At 42.1% G+C, this 22,667-nt stretch overlaps 1 protein-coding gene across 2 annotated transcripts in view; it reads left to right on the top strand.

Annotated features, from left to right (window-relative positions):
- LOC142803969 (monocarboxylate transporter 12-like) overlaps positions 1–22,667 on the top strand; it is a 71,737-nt gene that overhangs the window by 17,786 nt on the left and 31,284 nt on the right. For both annotated transcript variants that reach the window (XM_075890364.1, XM_075890363.1), the window contains exons 2-3: positions 4,804–4,893; positions 16,870–17,081. The gene's annotated coding sequence lies outside the window, so the exon portion shown is untranslated. The remainder of the gene's footprint in view (positions 1–4,803; positions 4,894–16,869; positions 17,082–22,667) is intronic.

The raw sequence follows: 22,667 nt of genomic DNA, 5'->3' as shown, positions 1-22,667 counted from the left end.
ATATTCTGAATTCGCAGCGCATCCAGTAAGCCTGGTTATTACAGCACACCACGCATGTTTGAAAGGATTAGTCTGAGGTTTAGACACAAGCCTGACACCTGCAGAAGGGCTCGATTTGTTTTTTGTGGCGCGTCTAGTTTCAGTGTACAGGTGCACCTGTATACAATTGACAACAGAAAATCCCCAACGAAATTTGTGATAGTGACCTTTTTCGGAACAGTCCGTACTTCCGAAATTAAGGCATAGCCACTGATCTAGAAGGTAGAGCCACTTTCCCCCAAACCCCTGCAGTGTTTGAAATGTTGGTGATCGGACATTGCGTCAGAGGGTGCCAGTTAGTTCTTAGATGCCATTGGTGTGGAGAAAATCATGACAGCCACAAGTGCAGCTCTGAAAAAGAGCGGTGCAGCTTATGTAATGGGGCGCACCCTGCAGATTCTGCAGACTGTGCTGCAAAAGAAAGGGAGCTTGCCATATTGCATATTGTAGAACGCAAGAGGTGCTCTTGGAGAGAAGCCGTTGCAGAAATGCAGGAGAGATCCAAAGGATATCCAGGTGTTGCAGCGCGTAATACCACCGCCATGGATGCATCTCTCGCAACATCTATCGCAGAGGCCATAGAGAAGGCTACGAAAAAGGCTATGAAACGCCTCGCAAACAACCTTTTTGAAAGCTTGGCACAATTCCTTTCCAATGAACTACCTCAAATTCTAGGTGTAGCATCTACGAACGATTGGGCTCCTCAGACATCATTGGTATCGCAGCGTACGGAAATAGAAAGTGCGACAACATGTCAGCGAGTGGTTTCTCCTGAAGCAGGGACTTCCAAAACAACGGAAGACGGTGATCTTACGGATGATTCGGACGCATGTGCAGATATGGATATGGACTCTCATAAGACTCTGAAGTAAAGCTGATCTCCCCAATCAAAAATTTCTTCGCCTAATTCGAAATTTAAAGATTATCTACCCAAAAAAGAATTCTTTGAGAACATGTCCAAGAAAAACAATTGCGAAAGGACATATTGAACAAGCAGTTTCTGCTACAGTTCTGTCATCAAAATAGGTTCACTAACCATATTAAAGTGAAATTGCAGATCTATTGTTTTTGCAGCCACAGACTTTTAATACCTTTCTTCACAACTTTCCTCGGATATTATATCACTGCAAGAAACCTGTCTTTCAACCAGCCAGAAGTTTTACCTAAAAAATATCGGCTATTTCGATTGGACCGACCTAGCAGAAGTGGCGGACTTTCTATCTTGATTGCAACTAAGTTTAGTCGCAAAGCTAAGATCTCTTATCGGTGTATGGCTCCTGATTGCGAAATTTTCATTGTGATGGTTCTCTTTTCTCGTTTGTAAATGCGTATTTCCTAGCTGGGGTGCAAGACACACGAGGTTCAGGCGACATGTTCTCTGCCTGCAGAAAAGATATATTAATGGCTGGAGACTTCAGTTCACATCACGTGGCTTGGGGTTTCTAAATAGAGTAAAGCGGAAAACGCTTGTGGGAATGGGTTATTGACAAGAATTTATCTTGATTAATTTCGCACCCTGCTACTCTTGTCCGAGGTCTCTCTAAATCTGTAATAGACTTGACATCTTCAAGCTCATCTCTAAAAATATGTTCGTGGCAAACTTTAGACTGTGCTACTAACAGTGACCACTTGTCTATTAGTTTTGTCCTCAACTTTCCGAGAATACTTGTGGCCGAAAAGGTCGGCGCATTTTTAAACTATAGAAAGTTAGAAAAAGACTTAAGGGCTACTTTTAATCGTCGCAAGCACATGCAAGGTGACATAAGGGCTATGAGTCTGTGTGTAGTGTTAAAAAGATCAGTAAAGACGCGAAATTTAAATTAAACTCGGCAAGAACAGGTTTTTCTTTAGTTCATGGGGGACTGAACAGTGCATGAGGAGCTATAGAAAACGTAAAGCTGCTTGGGAACAACTGTTGGTCAATGAATGTCCAAAAAGTTGGTGTGATTATCAATTCGCAGCAGCAGACTTCAAATGCACATTAGGTAAAGCAAAAGAGGGCTATATTACGAAACGATATGATTATCTTTCTTGGGCTAAAAACAAAAAAACGCTCCTCAGATTTTTTAAATCACAAAAATGTTACCACCTGCTGAAAATATTGACTCTTCCATTTTCCCCCCCGTGAACTCTCTGATTTAGTAGAATATATCGCCAAAGCGCAACAAGATAGATTATTGTCAACTATACCATTGCACATTGTGAACCCAATGGCGGGTGAGGATTTAAGGAAAGTTACTTTAAATGAGCTGGCAGGGATGATAAGGCACTTATCTCCTTCAGCACCTGGACCAGGGGGGGTAAGCAATTCAATCATAAAAGTGATGTTCGAGATTTCTCCAACTGAAGTACTTAATGTAGTGAATTTTTTCTTTGAAAAAGCTTGGATACCTGTGGAATGGAAACTGTCTAAAGTAGTTCTACTTCTTAACAAGCAGGAAACAAGATTTGCCTTTGACAATGTAAGGCCAATATCACTCATGTCTAATCTGTTTAAGCTAATTGAAATAGTTTTGAATGCCCGGGTAACAAAATATATTGATAATAACGCAATCTTGAACCCTGTAAATTTGGTTTTAGATGTGGTTGCTCAATATGGTGTGCGAATGTTGATTTAGAAAGCCAAATAAAACTGGCTAGGCATCGTCGCCAATACTGTGCATTAGTTGCTCTACATTTGGCTAAAGCGTATAATAGGGTTGATCATTCAATTTTATTAAGCAGGTGGAATATGACCACTTTCCAAACTATATCACTGCATGGGTTTCGGAGTTTTTAGGAGGCAGAGAATATAACTGCTTTAATGATGGGTACTCATTGAACAGATATAAGCAGACACGTGGCATACCACAGGGGGCTGTCATGTCGCCAGTTGAATTGAACATCTTCTCAAGCACCATTCCATGAACTAAGGATATTGATTTATATGTGTATGTTGACGATATTACTTTCTTTGCAGGTAACACCGATCTTCAATCTGTATACCATAGTCTACAAAATTATCTCAATAATATAGATGGATGGCTCAAAAACATTCATATGACGCTGAATCCGATGAAATGTGCGCTTCTTGCATTCTCTTTTTTGCAGCCTATCAACATCTTGTTAATATAAGTGAGTAATGAGCTCATTCAACAGGCAAATTCCCTAAATATTAGGGCATCCTATATAATATTACATCAAATTGAAGAAGCCACATTGTTGATGTGCACTCCAAGGCAACACGCGCCATGGGGTGAATACGGATGCTCGCACAGAGTAGAGCGTGTTTAAAAAGAGATGCGCTATGATGATATATAAACTATATCTGCGGCCTATAATGAAATTCAGATGAGTGTTGTTTTCTGACAGTGCAGCTTATAAAATCAGACCTCTAATACTGCTGGAAAAAGAAACGTTGCGTTTGTGTTTGGGTCTCCCAATGTTTGTTGCAAACAACGTGTTGTATATAGAAGCTCGCCTACCTTCTCTGCTAATTAGGTTTAAAATTCTTACTGTGCAAGCATTCTCAAAGATATACAGTTCACACCAAAGACGCTCATTTTACATTTTCAATAAAAAACCAACTTTATTCTTCGAAACACATTGGCAACGACTACACACGCCGCAAATCATATTTGCACAAGCGATGCTGCAGCAACTGAATGTAAAAATGAACATATTGGCCCAATAGACAACCTAAAGTCAATGCTTATCTTACAATTTGATAATATATTTCCTCATAAAGCGAAACAATAGGCACATAGGTACCTAAATATCCAGTTGGCAGATTATCTAGCTCACCTGGAGATAAGCAAAATCGTTGCGACTGATGCATCTGCGTCAAAAAAAAAAGGCTGGGGTTGGCACCTTCTCTCCTTCTTTTGACTGGTCCTTTTCGATTCGACTCCCAGATTATACCCCTGTAAAATATGGGCTATTGTTCTTGCTTTACGCAAATTGCCCTCAAGCGAATCATTAGCAGTGATCATTACATATTCATTATAAGTATAACATGCACTTTCGGTGGCAGCAAATGCCGAGCTGATAATTATGTTTCTTCAATTAATACGGAAAAACGTAAACTGCATTTTCTATGGGTACCAGGCCACCGCAGATTATATTTGAACGAATTGGCAGACTCTTTAGCAGCAGTATCCTTGAGTGGGTCCACCATCGCAGTTTTGCCAGATACGGCTTACGTGACAGCGTTAAGGTTCCGAAATACTTGTTTGCAACGGGAAATAGGTAATTTGGATAAATTGAATGATTTCGAGCATTTAAGGTGTTGCTGCTATAAACAGTGGTGTATATCTCGCCAGTTTGAAGTCATGCCAAATTGCGCTGTACAGTTCCACAACTAAATTATTACCGTAACAAAGCTCGACTCAAGGCGTCACGGCTGTGCATTTCTTGCAACTAAATTGAAACAATTGAACATTTCTTTTTATTCTGTCATCAATACTCTTATCAGTGAAAAAGATTTTTTGAAGCGCCAATACAGAAGTTAGGCATACAAGTAATTGTACCAGTACTTTTACCACTTGGCGGCACTTCATTTGGTTACTGCCACCGGGTTATATGTTCCACTGGGTTTGACTACATCAATGCAACTAAAAGATTACCGTGCTAGTGAACCCAAACCTTTTCAGATCTTTAGTTTAAAATTCGAAGCTACATTTGTCAGGAACAAGAGATGGTTTGACCGCTTGCTCAGTAATCATTTCTGTGTATTGACAGTTTTATCTCCAAACTGATTGATCAGATTGCCTTTTTTCAATTTAGAATCAATTATATATCCTGCTGCCTGGTTCTTGGACCAACCGCCTCTGTTGGTGAGCACCATCCATCTGAGGTCATCAGCATCAACATCAGGTATCCGATCCACAACCTGACGCCCTTGTTTCTCGAAGTGTAGTACCTTCCCAGCCCTGAATAATTGAGACCTCTTCATCGGTTAATGTTAGAAAAGGAATGCTAATGCAGGTATCACAACCAGAGAGCTGGGGCCGAAACGCTTCAGTCATTTTCATTTCCCTGGACTCGTTACATCGCGATACAATTGTAGTGCAAGGAATTTCGGTGTGTCACTGGAACATTTCGCAATGAGAGACCATAATGCCGGTTTGAGTAATCTCTTTACAGTTGTAGTTCTGCTCGGGCAGTCGAGTGTTGATGCACCCTGAGGTTGTCCCAGTGTGCTTCTTTCCACAGGAAAGGGGAACACAATAAAAAAATTCATGCTTACTTGGAACAGAGTTGTCTGAATGGACAACGTGAATCGCCAGTTCGCTGCTGTTTGCTGTCGAATGCACTTCAAAATGAGAGTAGCTTTTTTAAAAGAAGCTGTGAAAAGCATTGGTACGCAAAACCTGTTCATGATTTCCTTCCGTGCACAGAAAACGTGAACGCATGACAAGAAATTAGGCTGTTGTTTCGATTTTTACTATGCTTCTTCAGTCTTATCGTTAGTCCTTAAAATCCCTTCAGCAGCTCTCGGCCAATGAAGTAATAAGGGCATCAGGTTGACTGCTTTTGCTCTGTCGGCCATTTTGGCTGATCAGGCCGCTAGCTTGTCCAGTTCCAGCTGCTTTCACAAGCCGACGACTTTCTTCTGGGCATTGTAAGGCGACGTGTGGTTGATGTCACATATCACGAAGTTCTGTGCTATTGCTTTCTAGACTTCTTACTGTGCTGTCCGGTAGTCATGACGGCAAATTTGGCTGTATTTTCAGAAACTCGAAACGTTAGTTTTTAGTCAGTAAGGTACCTAACCCCATCCTTTTCTCCCGTTTACTTTCTGTTTGCCCCCTGAGTATTTCTTAAGGTGAATGATGGCTGCCGAAATACATTCTCATTAAATACCTCGGGTACACACCTGGGTACGTCATGAATGAAACAAAGAAGTTTCATAGGTTGGCAATAAAGCTCTATCGCATATTACTGACCTGTGTCAACAATGGAATGTACTAATAAATGCGGCTAGTACCCGAAAACGTTGACGTTGATTCAGCAAGTTGATAGAAGCGTTGTTACTCGAAACAGTTGAGTGAGTTTGCACTTTGGTGATTGGAAATTGGATATGTTTTGATGTGTTTCTTGTGCATGTGTAAATATTCCATTTGTTTCCTTGTGTGTATGCACATCGTCATCATACTGCAATGTAAAGATTCATTACTTCACACTTCTTTTGTCCCCTGTGGTTTTTCCTACATCGTTATGCCGGAAGTTTCGATTGGAGCGGGAAACATCGGCTTAGATTAACAGAAAGCTGACCTTATCTGTAACTATTCGTTCAAAAGAACAGGGAACACCTACTGACTTTTTTGAGCATATGTGAAAGTTTCATCTTTTTTTCTCTCGGCTCCGCCGCGGTGGTTTAGCTGCTAAGGTACTCGGCTGCTGACCCGCAGGTCACGGGTTTGTATCCCGGCTGTGACGGCTGAATTTCTGATGGAGGCGGAAGTGTTGTAGGCCCGTGTGCTCATATTTGGGTGCCCGTTAAAGAACCCTAGGTGGTCGAAATTTTCGGAGCCCGCCACTACAGCATCTCTCATAATTATATGGTGGTTTTGGGACGTTGAACCCCACACATCAATCATCATCTTTTTTCTCGTTTTCATATATTTGCCATGATTTCGTAAATTAGCCAGCTGTAGGTTCGAGCATGTTTTTACCGCCGTTAGTAAGCGTTTGTAAAGTCTTCACTAGTTTCTTGTGTATCTTTCTGCACACCCATTCCTTTTGAACGAAAAATATTAAGGACAATCACCTGACATCACTGGTAAACCACTAAAGCACGAGTGGCTGCCGGGGAAACAATCTTCCGCACTGACCCCTTGAGGACCACTGTATATATGAATTGACATCTTGTACAGTGCTCGTGTAAGAAGTTTGGATCGCAGTTTCATGGCGGAAAAATATAGGCCTACAAATTTCGGTTAAGTAAACAAGTATCAGTCCACCTCTGCAAATTTTTCGTACCAATCTTTAGTAAATCAGTTTGGTCCGCGTGTATCAGTCTACTGTTGTGCGTATAACATCTACGGTTGTGATGAACACAAACACTTTTGAGAATGTTCTCGTGTGTGTCCGCGAACAGAAATGAAGAGGAACATCGATGCCTAAATAGTCATTGTATGCCACACTACTTTAGATGTCCTTACTTTTAATCGGCATTTTGGCAACTGAGACGTTTTTTCCTATTCAAATGGTCTTCAGAAGCTCCGCTGAGTCCTCGATCATACTCCCGCGCTTCAGTTGAGTTCATTGCATTTTCATTACAAGACATTGCAAGAACTCGTGAAATCTAGAAAATCTATTTATAGTGACGCGTTATAAGAAATAAGAATCTAAACACCTTAAAACGTCAATTTCATTTTAACCGAGTCTTCAGTTCCTTCAGAATTTTTTTTAACCCGAGCCAGCAACCTTACTTTAATGCTTTACTTTGCTGTTATATGCTCTATTTCACGAGATGCTATCCCATTTCCCTATTTACAGCGAAACGTATCTTTATTATTTCCATGGAAGTAATAAAGATACGTTTCCCTGTAAATGCATATGTATGCCTCAGGGGCAAACTTTCTTTTTCCTGCCGCGTGCTATTTACCCGCGCCTTACACCGGAAGACCTTCAAGTCGCACTGTGAGTTGCGAGCGCGTTTTCGGCTCTATCTAAATAGATGTAAATAAGAGATTCATAGTTTCATGCGCCTAGATCATGTCATCATTATGAGGCGCACGCAGATTTGCGGGATGCTGACGGGATTCCCACCTAGTGGACTTCGTAGGCATTCAAAAAACGCAAACACATGGGCATTAAAATCTTGCGTGAATATCCTTCTCATTTCCTATAACCCAAGTTCGCCTCTAACTTTTGCCCACACGTCAACGTTCGCCGAGTTTGATTCTCGATAAGGATGTGAGATAGCGATGAGGTGTCGGTGCGATTGATTCGTGCAATAAACAAAATTATAAGCTATCATTAAAATTGCAAATTGTCGTATGTAATTGTTGTTACGGTCTCAAACCATAAAAAGTGTTAGTGCAAGTACACTACAATAGCATTGCGCTTTTCATTTCTCGTTTATTAAAGCGACAGTATTGCGATGTGGTATAGGATAGCACATTGAACAGTGAGCACCACAGATCTATGATAGCAACTCATTGTTAGTTTGGAGGAGTTGATTGATTGAATGATATGTGGGGTTTAACGTCCCAAGACCACCATATGATTATGAGAGACGCCGTAGTAGAGGGCTCCGGAAGTTTCGACCACCCGGGGTTCTTTACGTGCGCCCAAATCTGAGCACACGGGCCTACAACATTTCCGTCTCCATCGGAAACGCAGCCGCCGCAGCTGGGACTGGAACCCGCGACCGGCGGGTTAGCAGCCGAGTATCTTACCACTAGACCACCGTGGCGGGGTTTCGGGTCAGTCGGTGCGTACTGATGATAATCTCAAGCAGTGTTACAAAACCGAGGGCAAAGTTGAGAAACAAACAGAAGCAGCTTGCGGCTTGTTCGCGCTGCTTCAAGTTGCACACAAAGGCTTCATTGCCCGGTTATGTTGCAGGTTCTTTGAAAAAAGTATTTCTGCTGTCTTGGAATAAAACATACCACTATTAACGTGTAACCGTAAAGAACGCCAGACCTGATTGAATTTAAGTGAAATACGCGCTCAATGCTATTGGTAACATTAAGGTGTTTACGCTATACCTCAGGTGCGTAAAGAATATATCGGCATTATGCTGGTATGATTATATTGGAGCTGCCCGACGCGTTGTCCACCCAGAATCCCAATAAAGGTCAAGGAACGATTTGTCGGATGCTGTGCAAGCACCCATATATGCAGCGTGGAGGCGCTGGAAAGGCGTTATTGATAGCGTCACGAATAGTAGGGAAAGCCTAATTAAGTCTTAGTTAGCAATCATGACGCTTTTGAGTTGAGTTAGCAGCATATAAGCTATCTAACTGCGCCGTAATACATGTTCTCATTGTAGCTTTAATATTCCAAGAGGAACGTCGAATGAAAAAAAAATTCTTTAGGCGTGATCGTCGCTGGAGTTGAGTGCATAACAACAACGTTTTCAGAAACGAGTCCTTTTGTTCACAGCATGAGAAATGCACGGAGCACATAGACGCACGAGCCCCTCACTATCAATCACGATGCCAAGTACGCTGCAGATTGTTAGCGAAACACATTCCATTTTTCTTATTATCGGTCGCGAACTCAGATTGACGGCAGCGCGGCAGACGACGCATAAACATCCATGAAAGACGGTTGAGTTAGTTTACCACCTCCAGCGTGGTTCGATGAGTGCAATATCGAACCTGTACGTCATAAGAATGGCGGAGGAGACCTTTTGTCTTGTTTCTCAGAATCATATAGACTTTGGAAGAAACGTGCTTGGTATATTTATTAATATATATAGAGCCATTGGTGAAACTTCATGCGGTAATGCTCTGTCTGCGTGGTCTCCTAAAACCAAACCAACACCCACGCCTACGTAACCCACACGCTAACAGCAGCAAAGAAAAATTAATATGATTTTGTTTGCAACCACAATAATAATAACAAACTCTTGGTTTGTTTACGAGTTCGCTGTCCTGTTCGCTACATATGTGTCATATGTAAACGCTACACAGACTCGGAAAAATGTCTTCCGACGCGTCAAATCGAACCTCAGCAGCGCGCGTCGTTTTACGCCACGAAAGTGCACGTCCGTTCATACAGCATCGAGATACCTATATCATTTACTGCTGGTGGTACGCAGATATCGGGAAAAGTATGAGCGTGTTCTCAACACTTCCAGTGAGACTGTGCACAAGGCGTGCTCGGCTCAGTGCAATGGGCGCCCTGATGCGCTCATCTCTCAGGCGTACTTTGAACCACTAGAGCTTGTCTTCCATGCGCGCCAGGGCCTATTTCGAGATGGGGCAGTTTGTACGTCATGTGCTTTCACTGGAAATTTGCGTTAAAAATACGGAGCACTAGCTGCACAGCGCACTGCAAAAAGAGGGTGCTGTTCAGACACAGCGAAGTCACAACTTTGAACACCAGCGCGTACAATTGGTTACGTCCTTTGTGCTTGAGCAGCGCGTTGAGTGTCAGCTCTGTACTTTGTTGGTTCACCCTCTTACTGGAACTTTGTTTACTTGTCACAACTGTGCAATTAACCTTTAGATGATGAAAAAGAGAAAAGCACAGGCGAAATACGCACTGTCTCACTAATTAATCCACTGATGACGAGGAAAATAAAAATGAAAATTCTTGAAAGGGGGCAATTCTGCTTGTAGGAGCCTAACCACAGCTTTCCCACTGCCCCTACCTGCAATGCTCTATATTACTACATGCCTGCATCACTCTAACCACAGCTCGCTCGCCTAGACTACTGGGTTTCTAGGTATGCACATACGTGTAAAGTAAGTGTAACAACTCCTGACTTCTTTCCAATGATAAAGCCCAGACAAGTCTACGCCTAAGACACACCAGCCTCATTTATGTGCTTGTTCTGTCTTCGCCGAAGCGGATACCTCCGCTCGAAAGTGCTGGCCACCGATAATCTTGGATCGCGTTACCTATTTACGGCAACAACACACGCCATTGTTAGCACAATATGTTTGGGTTCACAGCAACGCATGAATTGAAGCTGGGAACAGATACCTAGACTACTTATGGAAATAATTTACACGCGGATGGGCTGAGGAAAAGGAGTAGGAGTAGTCGAAGACGGCTGACGTCTAGCTGGGTTATTTCTGTGAACGAGCGAATGTATATGGAATGGTAAGAAATGGTGAAATACCGCCAACGAACCCCTAAGCAAGCGCGTGAATGAACCAGCCTAGGCCAAATGCGTGTTCACATTTGCCCTGTAACACGAAAAGGTGTAAGTCTATATGAGCTTTTTCCGTAACTGAAATGATTGAAAAGAGTTACAGTTCATCTCAGGCTCCACCTTTTTTAAGCATACGAGGGCTGTGAACACGTTGCATATAGCAGTCGGATGATCGTCTGAAATTTGGAGAAATAGAATGAGTGCGGCTACTCGTTCGCTTATGAAGCTTATTATTTGGTGAAGTACATGGCAAGAATTTCTGCACTGAAGCTCCGGTGTCCAGGATGCTGGGTTGTGTGGCAAGCCTTCCTATGCATTGTCATTGAATGTAGTGGGAGACAATCGGAACTTTTTCAATCACAGAAAAGGGTAATCTGGCAAACAAGGTGAAATCGATACCTTCAGAGTTCGTTAACTCTTGCCACTTTTCCGCAGAGCACGACCAGCGCACCAGAGATTGCACGAGCAGGAAGGTTAGATACGGTTATGGAACAGAGAATACCCAGTAATATACAGCACATATACCGTATCCCCGTGTTAGAGCAAGTTGCCTCGAAATAGTATTTGCAGCATCAAACTTCAATATTCAAGTATTTTGCGGCATCAATATTCAAGTATTTTCCAACACCAACCACTTGAAATGTCAGCACTACCATCATGCTACTGTAGGTTCTGGAAGATCAGAAGGTGACGATAACTCACCGCACAATTTTTTGTCATTTAAAGTTTGAAATCCTTCCAATGGTACAACAAGGCAGTTTTTATGCCTACCTGATGCTATCATAAGCAACAATACTGTCGGCTTTGAGGTGTACGCGGCTACGCTATAAAAAAAAACCGCCACAACAGTGACATTAATAGGAATACATAGGATTGTATCATAAATACGGGTGCAGTGTGAATGAACACCAAAGCCAATATTTGGATAAGGGCCAAAATCAGTTGCGCTAAAAGAATGAACCCACGAAGGCCCTAAACTTTGGGAATGTCCTCAGCATGCGTGAGCTGTACCCATCGTAGGTAACAGTGTACAATAAAATGATATAAGTAGAAATGTACTCGGAAAATTCGTCACTGGAATAAATGGCCCGAAGTCAAAGCACTGGGATAAAAAGGCTACAAGAAGCTGAAAATGTGCAAATAAAATGGCTTTAACTTATTTTCCTGGGGCAACCAAACTTAATGCTCACTATGTAGACTTGTGTTTGTATTATGAAACGATCATTTTTGGAGATATGTCTTTCGGGGCTCACTAATTGGGTGGCAGTAGAATCAGTGGACATACAGAGTGCCACTTTACCAAACAATTTTTAAAAAAATGTGAAAGCACGTGTCAAAATTGGCTTTGACATGTTTCGGAATGACTGGCTGTCTTAAGGCCTCTATGAGAAGTAGTGACGTGAGTGCTCCAAGCTGTAGGAAGATAAGCCAAGCCATCCGCGACAGAGCTTATAAGGACGATTGTTCGCTAGATCGCCTGTACGTTCAAGAAACATACGTGTAGTGGAATGGCATACGATAAGTTGTGCTGACGGTAGCATTCTTTCCCGTATTATATGCGTGCTATTGCTTGATGAATACGTGCGATTTAACGTTCAAAAAACTAACACGTGATTATGAAAGACGCCATAGTGGAGGGCTTCGGAAATTTCTACCACCTGTGGTTCTTTACACGGGCTACAACATTTTCGCCTCCAACGAGAATGACGCATGCTATTCCCAAGATCTGTATCTAGCGGGAGCACAAGAACACCCAGTATCGCCATACAATATTAATATTCGCTCTTTTGTAAAATTCGCATTTCACCAAAATGGTTGATTGGATTAGTTGATGAGTCCTGATGGTTTGAAATACGAGCGTGACACGTACACAAGGAGATGAATGCAATACGTAGATACAACATGAGTTTTTCTGACAATAGTGTGGGCATTGGTAAGTGGTCTCGGGCAATTTTCCAAGGATCTAAAATTATCATTACTCTTGTTTAGCTCATGATGTATTGCTCACTTGTATTGAAGAACCTAATGACCCGTTCGGTGAAGTGTAATTTTCGAACAGCACAGGAATGAGTGTGCGTGGTTTTGTAGACTCATTGGGCATGTATCTCCCATCTATTAATGTAGAGTGGAATAGCAATGTGCATCTCCAGAAAAAGGCTGTGTAGACTGGGTCGTGCTGGCTTCTCTTTTACGCGATTTATTGCTGGCAAAGTTGTACAGGGCGGTTGATCAAGAATTAGTTAGCACTGCCATAAAGAAAGTGTTTAGGTTTTTTCTTAGTTTTTTTAGTCATAGTGAAGGTTGGTCCGCAATGTATTCTGTCTCGGGCCGCTAATGTGCTGTTGCTTTTTATGAAATGCCGGGATCCACCTATGTAGTCATGAAATGCCAGAAAACTCATCCATCAGGTTTATTGATCTTAGGCTTACGTTTAATGCCGAGCATATGTTCTGGGCGTATGAGCCGTGCGCAAGAAACCCGCTGCTGCCATACACATGTGGTCATACAAAACTTCGTAAAGAGGCATTGTGATTACCTCTTTCAGTAAAGCAATTGACCGTTCTTTTGTTCATTCGATGGAAGCCATACTTTACAATCAGGTCACTAGGCCTAAATCAGCGAGATTTCCTGAGCCAGGTTTGGTTTCCGTGGCTGTATGTATCAGTCCCTTACATTCACCAGGTCACCCACCGCCTTATAGAGGGTCGACAACGCATGGAAGTGCCTGTGTGTTTCTCTGCACCACACAGCTTTCTCATCTGGCTAGGCTCACATATGTGTGGCTAGACACAAGAAACAGCCGCGCAAAGCAAAGCACAGAACTCGCTTTGTCAATTGCATTCGCGACGTTAATTACAGTATTCCGCTTTCATGCGGCGCGTGTTGTATTGGAAGAAGATGCCTAAACTACAGATTGCGTACGCCTGCGTGCTATGTTCGCAGTGGCAACGATGTTTTTCTGGCCCAGTACGTTGGTAGATGTGGCTGTGAAGTTCAGTTTGACAGCACAGTCGTGCCTATTACACACAAACATGAGCGTTGAAAGATTTATAATTCAAGCTGAAAAAATAGTGCGTGAACCCTTTACTTGAGTGAGCGAATAATCAATAGCTCTGACCGATAAGGAGCTAGCGTTTTTTGACAGTCGCAGATGTAATAGGCCTTAAAGTATCACAGCAAGGCATATTTGACGTTGGTAACATGGGGCTGATAACCATAAATATTGTATCGGTTTTGTTACGTTGATTTGCAACTTGGTCTTATCGTATGTGCTTTCGAAGTGTTTCATCTGTCAGTACATAATTCACAGCTTTCAGAATAAACTTTTAGCTGGTAGTAAGCGCTTGTCCCTGTCTTTCTTGTTCCTGCCTACGTATCGCGCTCGTATTTCAAACAATGGCATTTCATACCGAGTTCCTACACCTCCGCCAGGCACTCTGACGCAAATCAAGCACGTTGGCCGTAATGGTGACCCCTTCTTCAAGGGTTTTGTTGACAGCATTCGTCATCACCTTTAAGAGCAGAACTGGTGAAGCTGACAGTCTATCTGTAATCTGTGAACAAAAACTAGCATTACCATGAAGCGGCATGCGCTGTCTTAGTCCACTTCTTTGTCATGTCGTGCTCTACTCACAGAACACGTGCGCATATTTGTCCGGCGTACGATTCTGGTAACTGATTGGTTGGAAGAACGAAAACCGAGGAAGAAAATGAAGCAGCGAAACACAAAAATAAAGGAAGAGGTGTATTTTTCGAGAAAGAGTTACATGATGAGGCTGCATTTTAAGACACATCCACAAGATCCCAAAGCGAGCATCTTAACCACTCAGCTATGTAGGCCCACTAAAAGCGCATAACGTAGTCTTCTATAGCACAGTGTAGGGAAAGGTTGGGATGAGAAAGCGAGCTTTAGAGAAAGACGTGGGGAGGAGGAGGGGAAGAGGGGGAGAGAAAGGAAAGTTCTTCGCAGAAATGAGCGAAGAAGTGCGGAGAAAAAAAAGGCAAGAGAGAGAGACATAGAAACAGAAAAGCGAGGAACACAGAAAATGAGGAGAGAGAAAAGAAAGCAATAAATGGGGAAACAGAAAACATACAAATAGCTATACGAATAGAGAGCAATCAATAATTAGAGACAAAGAAAATTCGGAAAGCAATAAAAAAACAGAAAAACAGAAATAGAGCAAGAAAGAAAGATAAAAAGCAGGAACAGCAAGTTAATTAGTTTAATAAACAAGGCATCATCAGCATCATGACCTAGCCCTTTGAATCGGTTGCGTCAAGAAGTTGAGGAACGAACCAAGAAAGTAAATCGCCGAGCACCGGTGTTCCCCAAGCTTGGCACCTCTAGTTTCAAGCCGTCTTGAGCTTTATTCAATGTCACTTACGATATAGATTAAGAACAGTGTTAATCCCAGTAATGTTCCCTTTTGTAGTGGAAACGTGAAGAGTGAGGAAAAAAAAGAAAAAAAACAAAGACCCAACTTGTTTGTGCCGCAAAAGCGACAGCAAAAAAAATTAGCAGTACCCACGTATTGTGGGAATCAATGATATGCGAAGCACGAATGAGAAATGTTAACTTCAAATGTTACCTTAAAATCAGCACAATGGTACAAGGTGGAGAACAATAATGCCGTACGTGACTTCCGTGTTATGGTTATCATGTTTTGATGTGTCGTTTATCTTCGTCGTCTATTCACGTCACGCGATACCAAATTTAGTATATGGCGGCGGACTATATGTAGGCAATCAGAATTTGAAGTTGACCACGCTTAAGGTTTTGCCTAAATGTTGTAGCCTTGTCTCAGAAATACTTAGAAGGCAAAAATTCTGCGAATTCCAATGCGTACGCACAGGTGGTCGCGTGCTAGCAGCTGTTACAGGTGCCTTTGTGCATCTAGGGCACGTTTGAAATAATAACAAATTGAAATAATTTTTAAGCACGTTCAAATGTACCAGAGATAGTTAAATTAAATCTATAGAAACTGAACCCAAATAGTGCCAACCTTTTTCTAGAGAGATGTAAGAAATGCGCACTGGATTGCATAAAGTGGCTTAGTTACATAGCTATTGTGACGTTGTGACAAAAGTTCCATGGTATCTGCCTTAGTTCCTAGTTCCGTCAAGTGCAAGCAAAATCATTGCCGTGTCGTCAGTTAACTAAAACTAATGCACGGAAGTTTCACAGACTTGTCCTGTAAATATATATCTTGTGACGCGGTTTGTAAGAGCGCTTTATTTACAATGGGCTAGACGGCGAGTGTCGGTGAGTGCTACACACGGTTCTTCTTTTTCTTCATCATCGGTTGCTGTTGTAGCTGCTGCTCTTTCACTGTAATTTAGACCGCCTAACAATACACACACACACACACACACACATATATATATATATATATATATATATATATACATACCCGTTCTCAATCATAATCATGTGACGTTCACATTCGCAGCCGGTTTCCATTTCCTTGAGGGATCAGCATGCTTGATCAGGTTGACGTCTTAAGCTAACTACACCGCACTTTTCGATTTACGCACCTGCGCATTGAAGGAGGAGTTTCCTTTCGAGTGAAGATGTATTCATCAAGCGGAGTAAAGCAAGTTTTGTAAACTGACGGTGCAAAAGGCTATCTGCGTAGCTTTCTTTACTTTTCTGACCTTTAGGAAAATAGCAGTGCAGTTTTGTGGATATTGTGGCTTTGATGAGATTATGACCTAAAGACATCCGATATTTAGTTCTTCCGTCGCTGGATTGTTCAATACACTTTGTAATAACAATTAACACCAATGTCATTGTGCGGATATTCCGAAGGAGTTGTGGTAATGAATATAATTTTGTGGAATAGTTTATAACTAGAAGGTCAATGTGGCCTAACTTGTGTACGGTAGCGTAGACGTTTGTTAACTGATAAAGAATCCGCGTAAGCTAAGAATGAATCTTCTAATAAATTTAGAATAACTAAAAAACAACATTGCGTTTGTTTTGTTGTTGAAAAAACATCTTACTCTTGCAGCTCCGCAGATTTTTTTAGTTTTGTATAAATGTCGAACCATTAGACAAGAAACAAGGGCCACTTATTCACATCTCATACTAGAGATGTAAGACAAAATCACAGCCAATCAGGAAGATGACCCTACCAGTGGCGGAGACCAACCGATTTTAACGCAGCAAATATGGAAGAGAAGCTTTGTGAATTTGGCCCCTGCTGTATATGCTGACGAGAAGGTGAGCCTATTTTTCTCCTTTTACTATTTTCTTACAGTTTTCTACCACAAATATATACTTCAGGCCACCTCTGTAAGTCGGTAAATACTGTTACTCTGAGAGTTAACACGCAAAACTTATAGCAAAGCATTTTTTTTCTGATCACGGTTGTTTACTTTTTTAAACATTAAAATGGAGACAAACAATAGCAGACTTGTGCGGAACAGGGAAAATGTCTCAGCGTAAGACATAGGAGTGTTCTCACTATTTGTTGGGATCTCGCTCACAAGACGCAGAATTGCAAAGTAGCAGCTACGCCACAAAACTCAATCAATTCGCTGATAAGCGAAGCACCAACTACACGTTCGTCAAGCTGAAACTACACGCACAGTCGTAAGCAGCGTGGAAGGAAAGTTCAGAAGGCTGCCTTAATGTTCGAGTTGGTGCGATACCTTCATTAAACGTGGTGCGGAAAACAAGGGCTCAGAAAAGGAGCACTCGTACACAGCAATTCACTTATGACTATTGAGAAACAATACGCATATATACTTGACAAACTAAACACGTGGTCACGCAAATAAAAACTAATATGTGTAATTTATTGTATAGAATTGAGAAAGTCTACTTCGATAGGGTGTAACACTATGAACGGCCTCTCGGCACATACTTCATCACGTCTATTGATGAAGAACGGCTCCTCGATTTCTCGCTCCTTGTTCTCTGTTAATTTTCTGACTACAGCTGCTTCTGTGAGCCGAGCATGCAACCGTTGCCCCTGCAATGTAGTGAAAGGTTCAAGCATAATGGTCTACTCAAAGTGTCCGTGTCAACTAATACAAATAGTGTAGTACTTGACTACAGGGCCGCAGTGCTATGTATGTGCGCTAGTTTTCGGTGTCCGCGTGTTTGAGCAACATTAATGATGAGAGAGAAGAGTGGTGTGACTAGGTAGTTGACAAGTGAAAAAGTGTTCACAGCAGCAAATGTCCAAGCGGCAAACTCTTTCCTGCATTTCAGTGCTTCACACTCATATAGGTGCTTCACATGTGTTGGTTGTTTGGACGTGAGTTCAGTGTTTCATCTCATACTGCTCACGACTGTAGGCTTTCCGACGAACTTGTATCTCACACAGACGTGGCGAGGAATGACCAGTTCAACCCACGCGTCACATACTTCAGTGGTCGTTCATTCTAAGCACTCAGAAATTACGATTGGGATTATGAGAGATGCTTTAGCAGAGGGCTCTGGAGGTTTAAATCTCATGGGGTTTATTAACGCGTACTTCAATATAAGTACACGGGCCTCAAGAACTTTTTACTCCATCGCCAATGCGGCCGTCGAGGCCGGGATTCGATTTGAGCACCATAATCAGTAAATCACTATGGTAGCTGTGCAGGCAGAAAGTTGAATGAATCGCATCGCACTGAGCATTTTAGGATGCTTCAAAATTCGCAATATGGACTTGGACCCTGTCGCTCAGCCCAGTATGTGCTACAAGAGGCCTAATTGCGCTACGTGTAGTGCACATTACTACATACAAAACGTGTCGTGCATTACCACGTACCCCACAGCAACCGAGTGTTGCTGCTGCTGGGCTAAATGCCGCCACGTGCGGTATTTTTCAAGGGTATTTCTTAATAATCCTGAGCGAAATGAATGAGCAAATGTACAACAGCACGATCATAGCGAAGAAAAACACTTTAAAACAATGTCATGCCGATATCTGTGGGCAATGGTCATCAGGGAAGATCGCAACGCACGAGAGGTGCCGCTGATGGAAGGGTATGACACATGACACTGGAAGTCATGGAGAACAATGAGCGCACCACTTGGCTCTTCGTCATCTAATTATGGTCTCACTTATCATTTCTGTCTTGAACAGCTTTTTTTGATTCATCAGAATGGTAGCAAGCACGTTGATATACCCGTAGACAGAACGGGTGAATAGTAGCAAACACTTACGCTCTGTTTTGACAAGGTCCAGGGGAGATTCGGCGTGTAACTTGTCTTGCGTGATAAGCCGCGTAACGCGGTGCCTGAAGAAGATCGAAAGTCTTCCTTGTTGATAGCTTGAGTTGTGCCGGCAGCGTAACGTATACAAATACGAAAAAAAGGTGCTTTTTGTATACGAGTGGAAGAAGAATAGACGTGTTTTCATCATATAAATATTAATAAATTTTCGTATGTTGAGATATTTGAATGCGCGTAGAAGTTATGGCAGTACTTCAATGCGAAGCTTTTCTTGGTGAACTTGGACGACTTTGAGCGTGTCTATCTATCTATCTATCTATCTATCTATCTATCTATCTATCTATCTATCTATCTATCTATCTATCTATCTATCTATCTATCTATCTATCTATCTATCTATCTATCTATATATCTATCTATCTATCTATCTATCTATCTGTCTATCTATCTATCTATCTATCTATCTATCTATCTATCTATCTATCTATCTATCTATCTATTTATCTATCTGTCTATCTATCTAGCCACCTATGACATTTAGCTCTCCTGGCCGGCTTGATAATGGTATCAATACGAAAATTTCTATGACATAGCAATACTGTATGAAGAATATATTTGTCTAGGCAAAACATAAAAATCATGACATGTATGTCATGAATGCCATGATTTAGATTTCATGGTATTACTGCTCTTGCAGTGGTTTCGTTCATATGACAATTGCAAAACTGGTATGGTATGACTTGACTGCGTGACGAACGTAAGCGACAGACCCTAACGTGAAAACCATGACATGGACGTCACGATTCTAATGTTTTGACTAGTCAGGACTACACGCCACGCTCATAATGCACTGGAGGTTGTTTTGCTAGCTTTACACTTATGAAATATGGTAATACGAGACGCGAATGGTTGGGGAAGGTAAATGACCCGTCTAAACCTGATAAATATGACATGCGTGTCGTGCAAAACATGACTACGTGCGGCACTCATACTCAAAGCGCGCTCGTAGCCGTTTCATTAGCTCCACACACACTAAATTCGGTAACAGGTCACGTGAATAGACGACGAAGGAAAATGACACGTCCAAACATAAAAATTGTGATATGCGTGTCATTTAAAACAAGGCTACATGCTACGCTCATAGCGTGCTCGGGGTCGTTTCGCTAGCTCCCCATACACCAAAAATGGTATCGCATGACGTCAATAGACGACGAAGGTAAATGACATGTCCAAAAATGATAGTCATGACAATTGTGTGATGTAAAGCATGACAACATGCTACGCTTATAGCGTGCTCACGGCCGTTTTGATAGCTCCTCATATCACGTCACATGATGCTGAATTTGGTATGATGTGACACAAATAGACGCCGAAAGTAAATGACACATGCAAACATGATAATCATGGCATGAAAGTGATGCGCGACATCATTTACGTGTGCCTCGTAGTGTTGTGGTTCGCATATCTTCGCATAACATTTCTCATTCGTGCTTCACGTATCGTCGTTTCACACAGTACGAGAGATCTGCCAAAAAGTTTTTTTTTGCTGATTCCACGCCAAAAAAGTACAAACAAGCTTTGTTGTATGGTAAATCGAAGTTTAAAGTAGGCGCTACACTCACTGTCCCAAGAGAGTGCTGGCAACTCTCATTGCGGAAGTAAATGCGTGTCCCGTATTTCATTCTCTTTTCAGAAATGCTGGGAAGACTCTGCTGCACAGAGTAGGCACACTATCTTGACAGAGTGCTTGGGCTTTGGCTGAACGAGAGTGAACAGTCTCTCTCGCGAGAACTGAGTAACGCTTCTGAAATAGCATCACTATGAGCGGAAGTTGCGCTACTCTCTCACAAAATTTTACATTCTGCTCGGTCTAGAGTGCAGCAATTATTCTCAAAAGTAGATTCACTTTTGCTGCTAGGTCTAACGTTCCAAGGAGAAGCCGAGAATTTTATGCAATGTCACAGTGAACGTGCAGCATAGTTTGCTTAAACCTTACGTCCCTTATACAGGACAGACATCGGCACCGACATCGTAATCGTACACACTACAGCAACATTGAAGATAAACCTCTCGCGACACCGGCAACGATACGTACACCAACCAGTATTTATATCCATGATGTTTAGCCTCGCATTAGTGTGGGAGGTGTGACATCTGTATTAAGCGAATTTGATGAGCTAATATATATGTAGAAAGTGTGGGTATCTGATGATCATTAGGTACTGTGTAGGTGCGGCGATCTTTTCTCATAAAGGTACATGACAATTGACGCAGTTTTCATTACTAAATTCCAATTGGGTCGTTTCACGCCAAACGTGACAGCCATTTCGGCAATTTTCCTATATCAAATTGAAAAAAAATTGTGCTGATTTACTTCATTGAAATCATTGAAACGGTAGAATATTTCCCAGAGAAAACAATTGTCTCGTGTGTGCCTTCTGAACTTGCCGGAATGTTACTTGAGTGTTGTTTGTAAAAAATTGTATTTTAAAAGTACCGCTTGTTCTTTCTATACGAAATTTAGTCTATATATGTTAAGTAAAGGTTTTTTTTGCGCATGGTGTTTGAAGCTCAGTAATATTAGTGCACTTTACTAACTCAGTGGCAGTGGTCCCCTGGAGTGGAAAACAGGTCGACTAACATCACTTCTGAAACCGGAAAATGTCCATGGAACTTGCAGTGCATCACACTATTGCCCCCACACGCTAGCTTGGAAGTAATAAAGATATTGATTCTATTTCGTCTGCAATGGTACTTATAACGATACACCATCTACCCTTCCTGCATGGCAGGCCTTCGTCGGGGCCACTCCTCTATCGACTGTGCCCTTGACTTATCGACATTTGTTCAGCAACAAAATAGTGTATATCAGTGGCACCTTTTCTTCACGTGAAGGATGCATATATAATGTAGCGCACAATACCATCATCCCTTCTTTCGAAGCAATGAACATTGGTGAACTAATGTTCCATGGATAAAAGAGTACATGACTGGCAAGTGCTTTTTTTTGCAAACAGATGATGGCAAACGACTGAACATTACACCTACTGTGGCATACATCAGGGAGGTGTTTTAAGCTCATTCTGTTCAATGTTGCCCTCATTAGTCTGGCAGAGGTTCTGCTAAAGCCGGCGTGCCTATATATATACGACAAAGACATTTGCCTCTGAAGTGCTGCAGTTCCTCGCCCTAAGGTGCGCACGCGAATATGGCGGGCAGCAACCCTCAGAACAGCCTACCTTCAGAAAGAAGGCTTCACTATATCAACAGTAAAGTGCGCATCGATTGCGGTCACACGAAAACCAGTGACGCCATACCCTGTTTACATCAATGTGCAGAGTGTCAAATATGTACGGATGCATCGTTTCTTGGGCATAATATTCAACAAAAGCCTTTTGTGGAGCCCACATTGCGCATACTTGAAGAAGAGATTGCTATCTATCGTGCATTTATTGGAACTCATGTGCGGAAAGCATGGGGAACTTCTGTGGCCTTCATGCTACAGTTGTACAGGACCCTAGTACTGGGTCTGTTGCGCTACAGCTTGCCGGCACTGAAGAACGCTTGCAAATCCAACGTTCATTCATAGGAGACTGTGCAGGGTCAGACGCGGTATATCTGTCTAGGACTGCCCCA

This window comes from Rhipicephalus microplus, chromosome 3 (assembly GCF_043290135.1).
Source record: "Rhipicephalus microplus isolate Deutch F79 chromosome 3, USDA_Rmic, whole genome shotgun sequence".
NCBI classification, from domain to species: Eukaryota; Metazoa; Arthropoda; class Arachnida; order Ixodida; family Ixodidae; genus Rhipicephalus; species Rhipicephalus microplus.
This window is presented reverse-complemented; position numbering and strand designations above follow the sequence as displayed.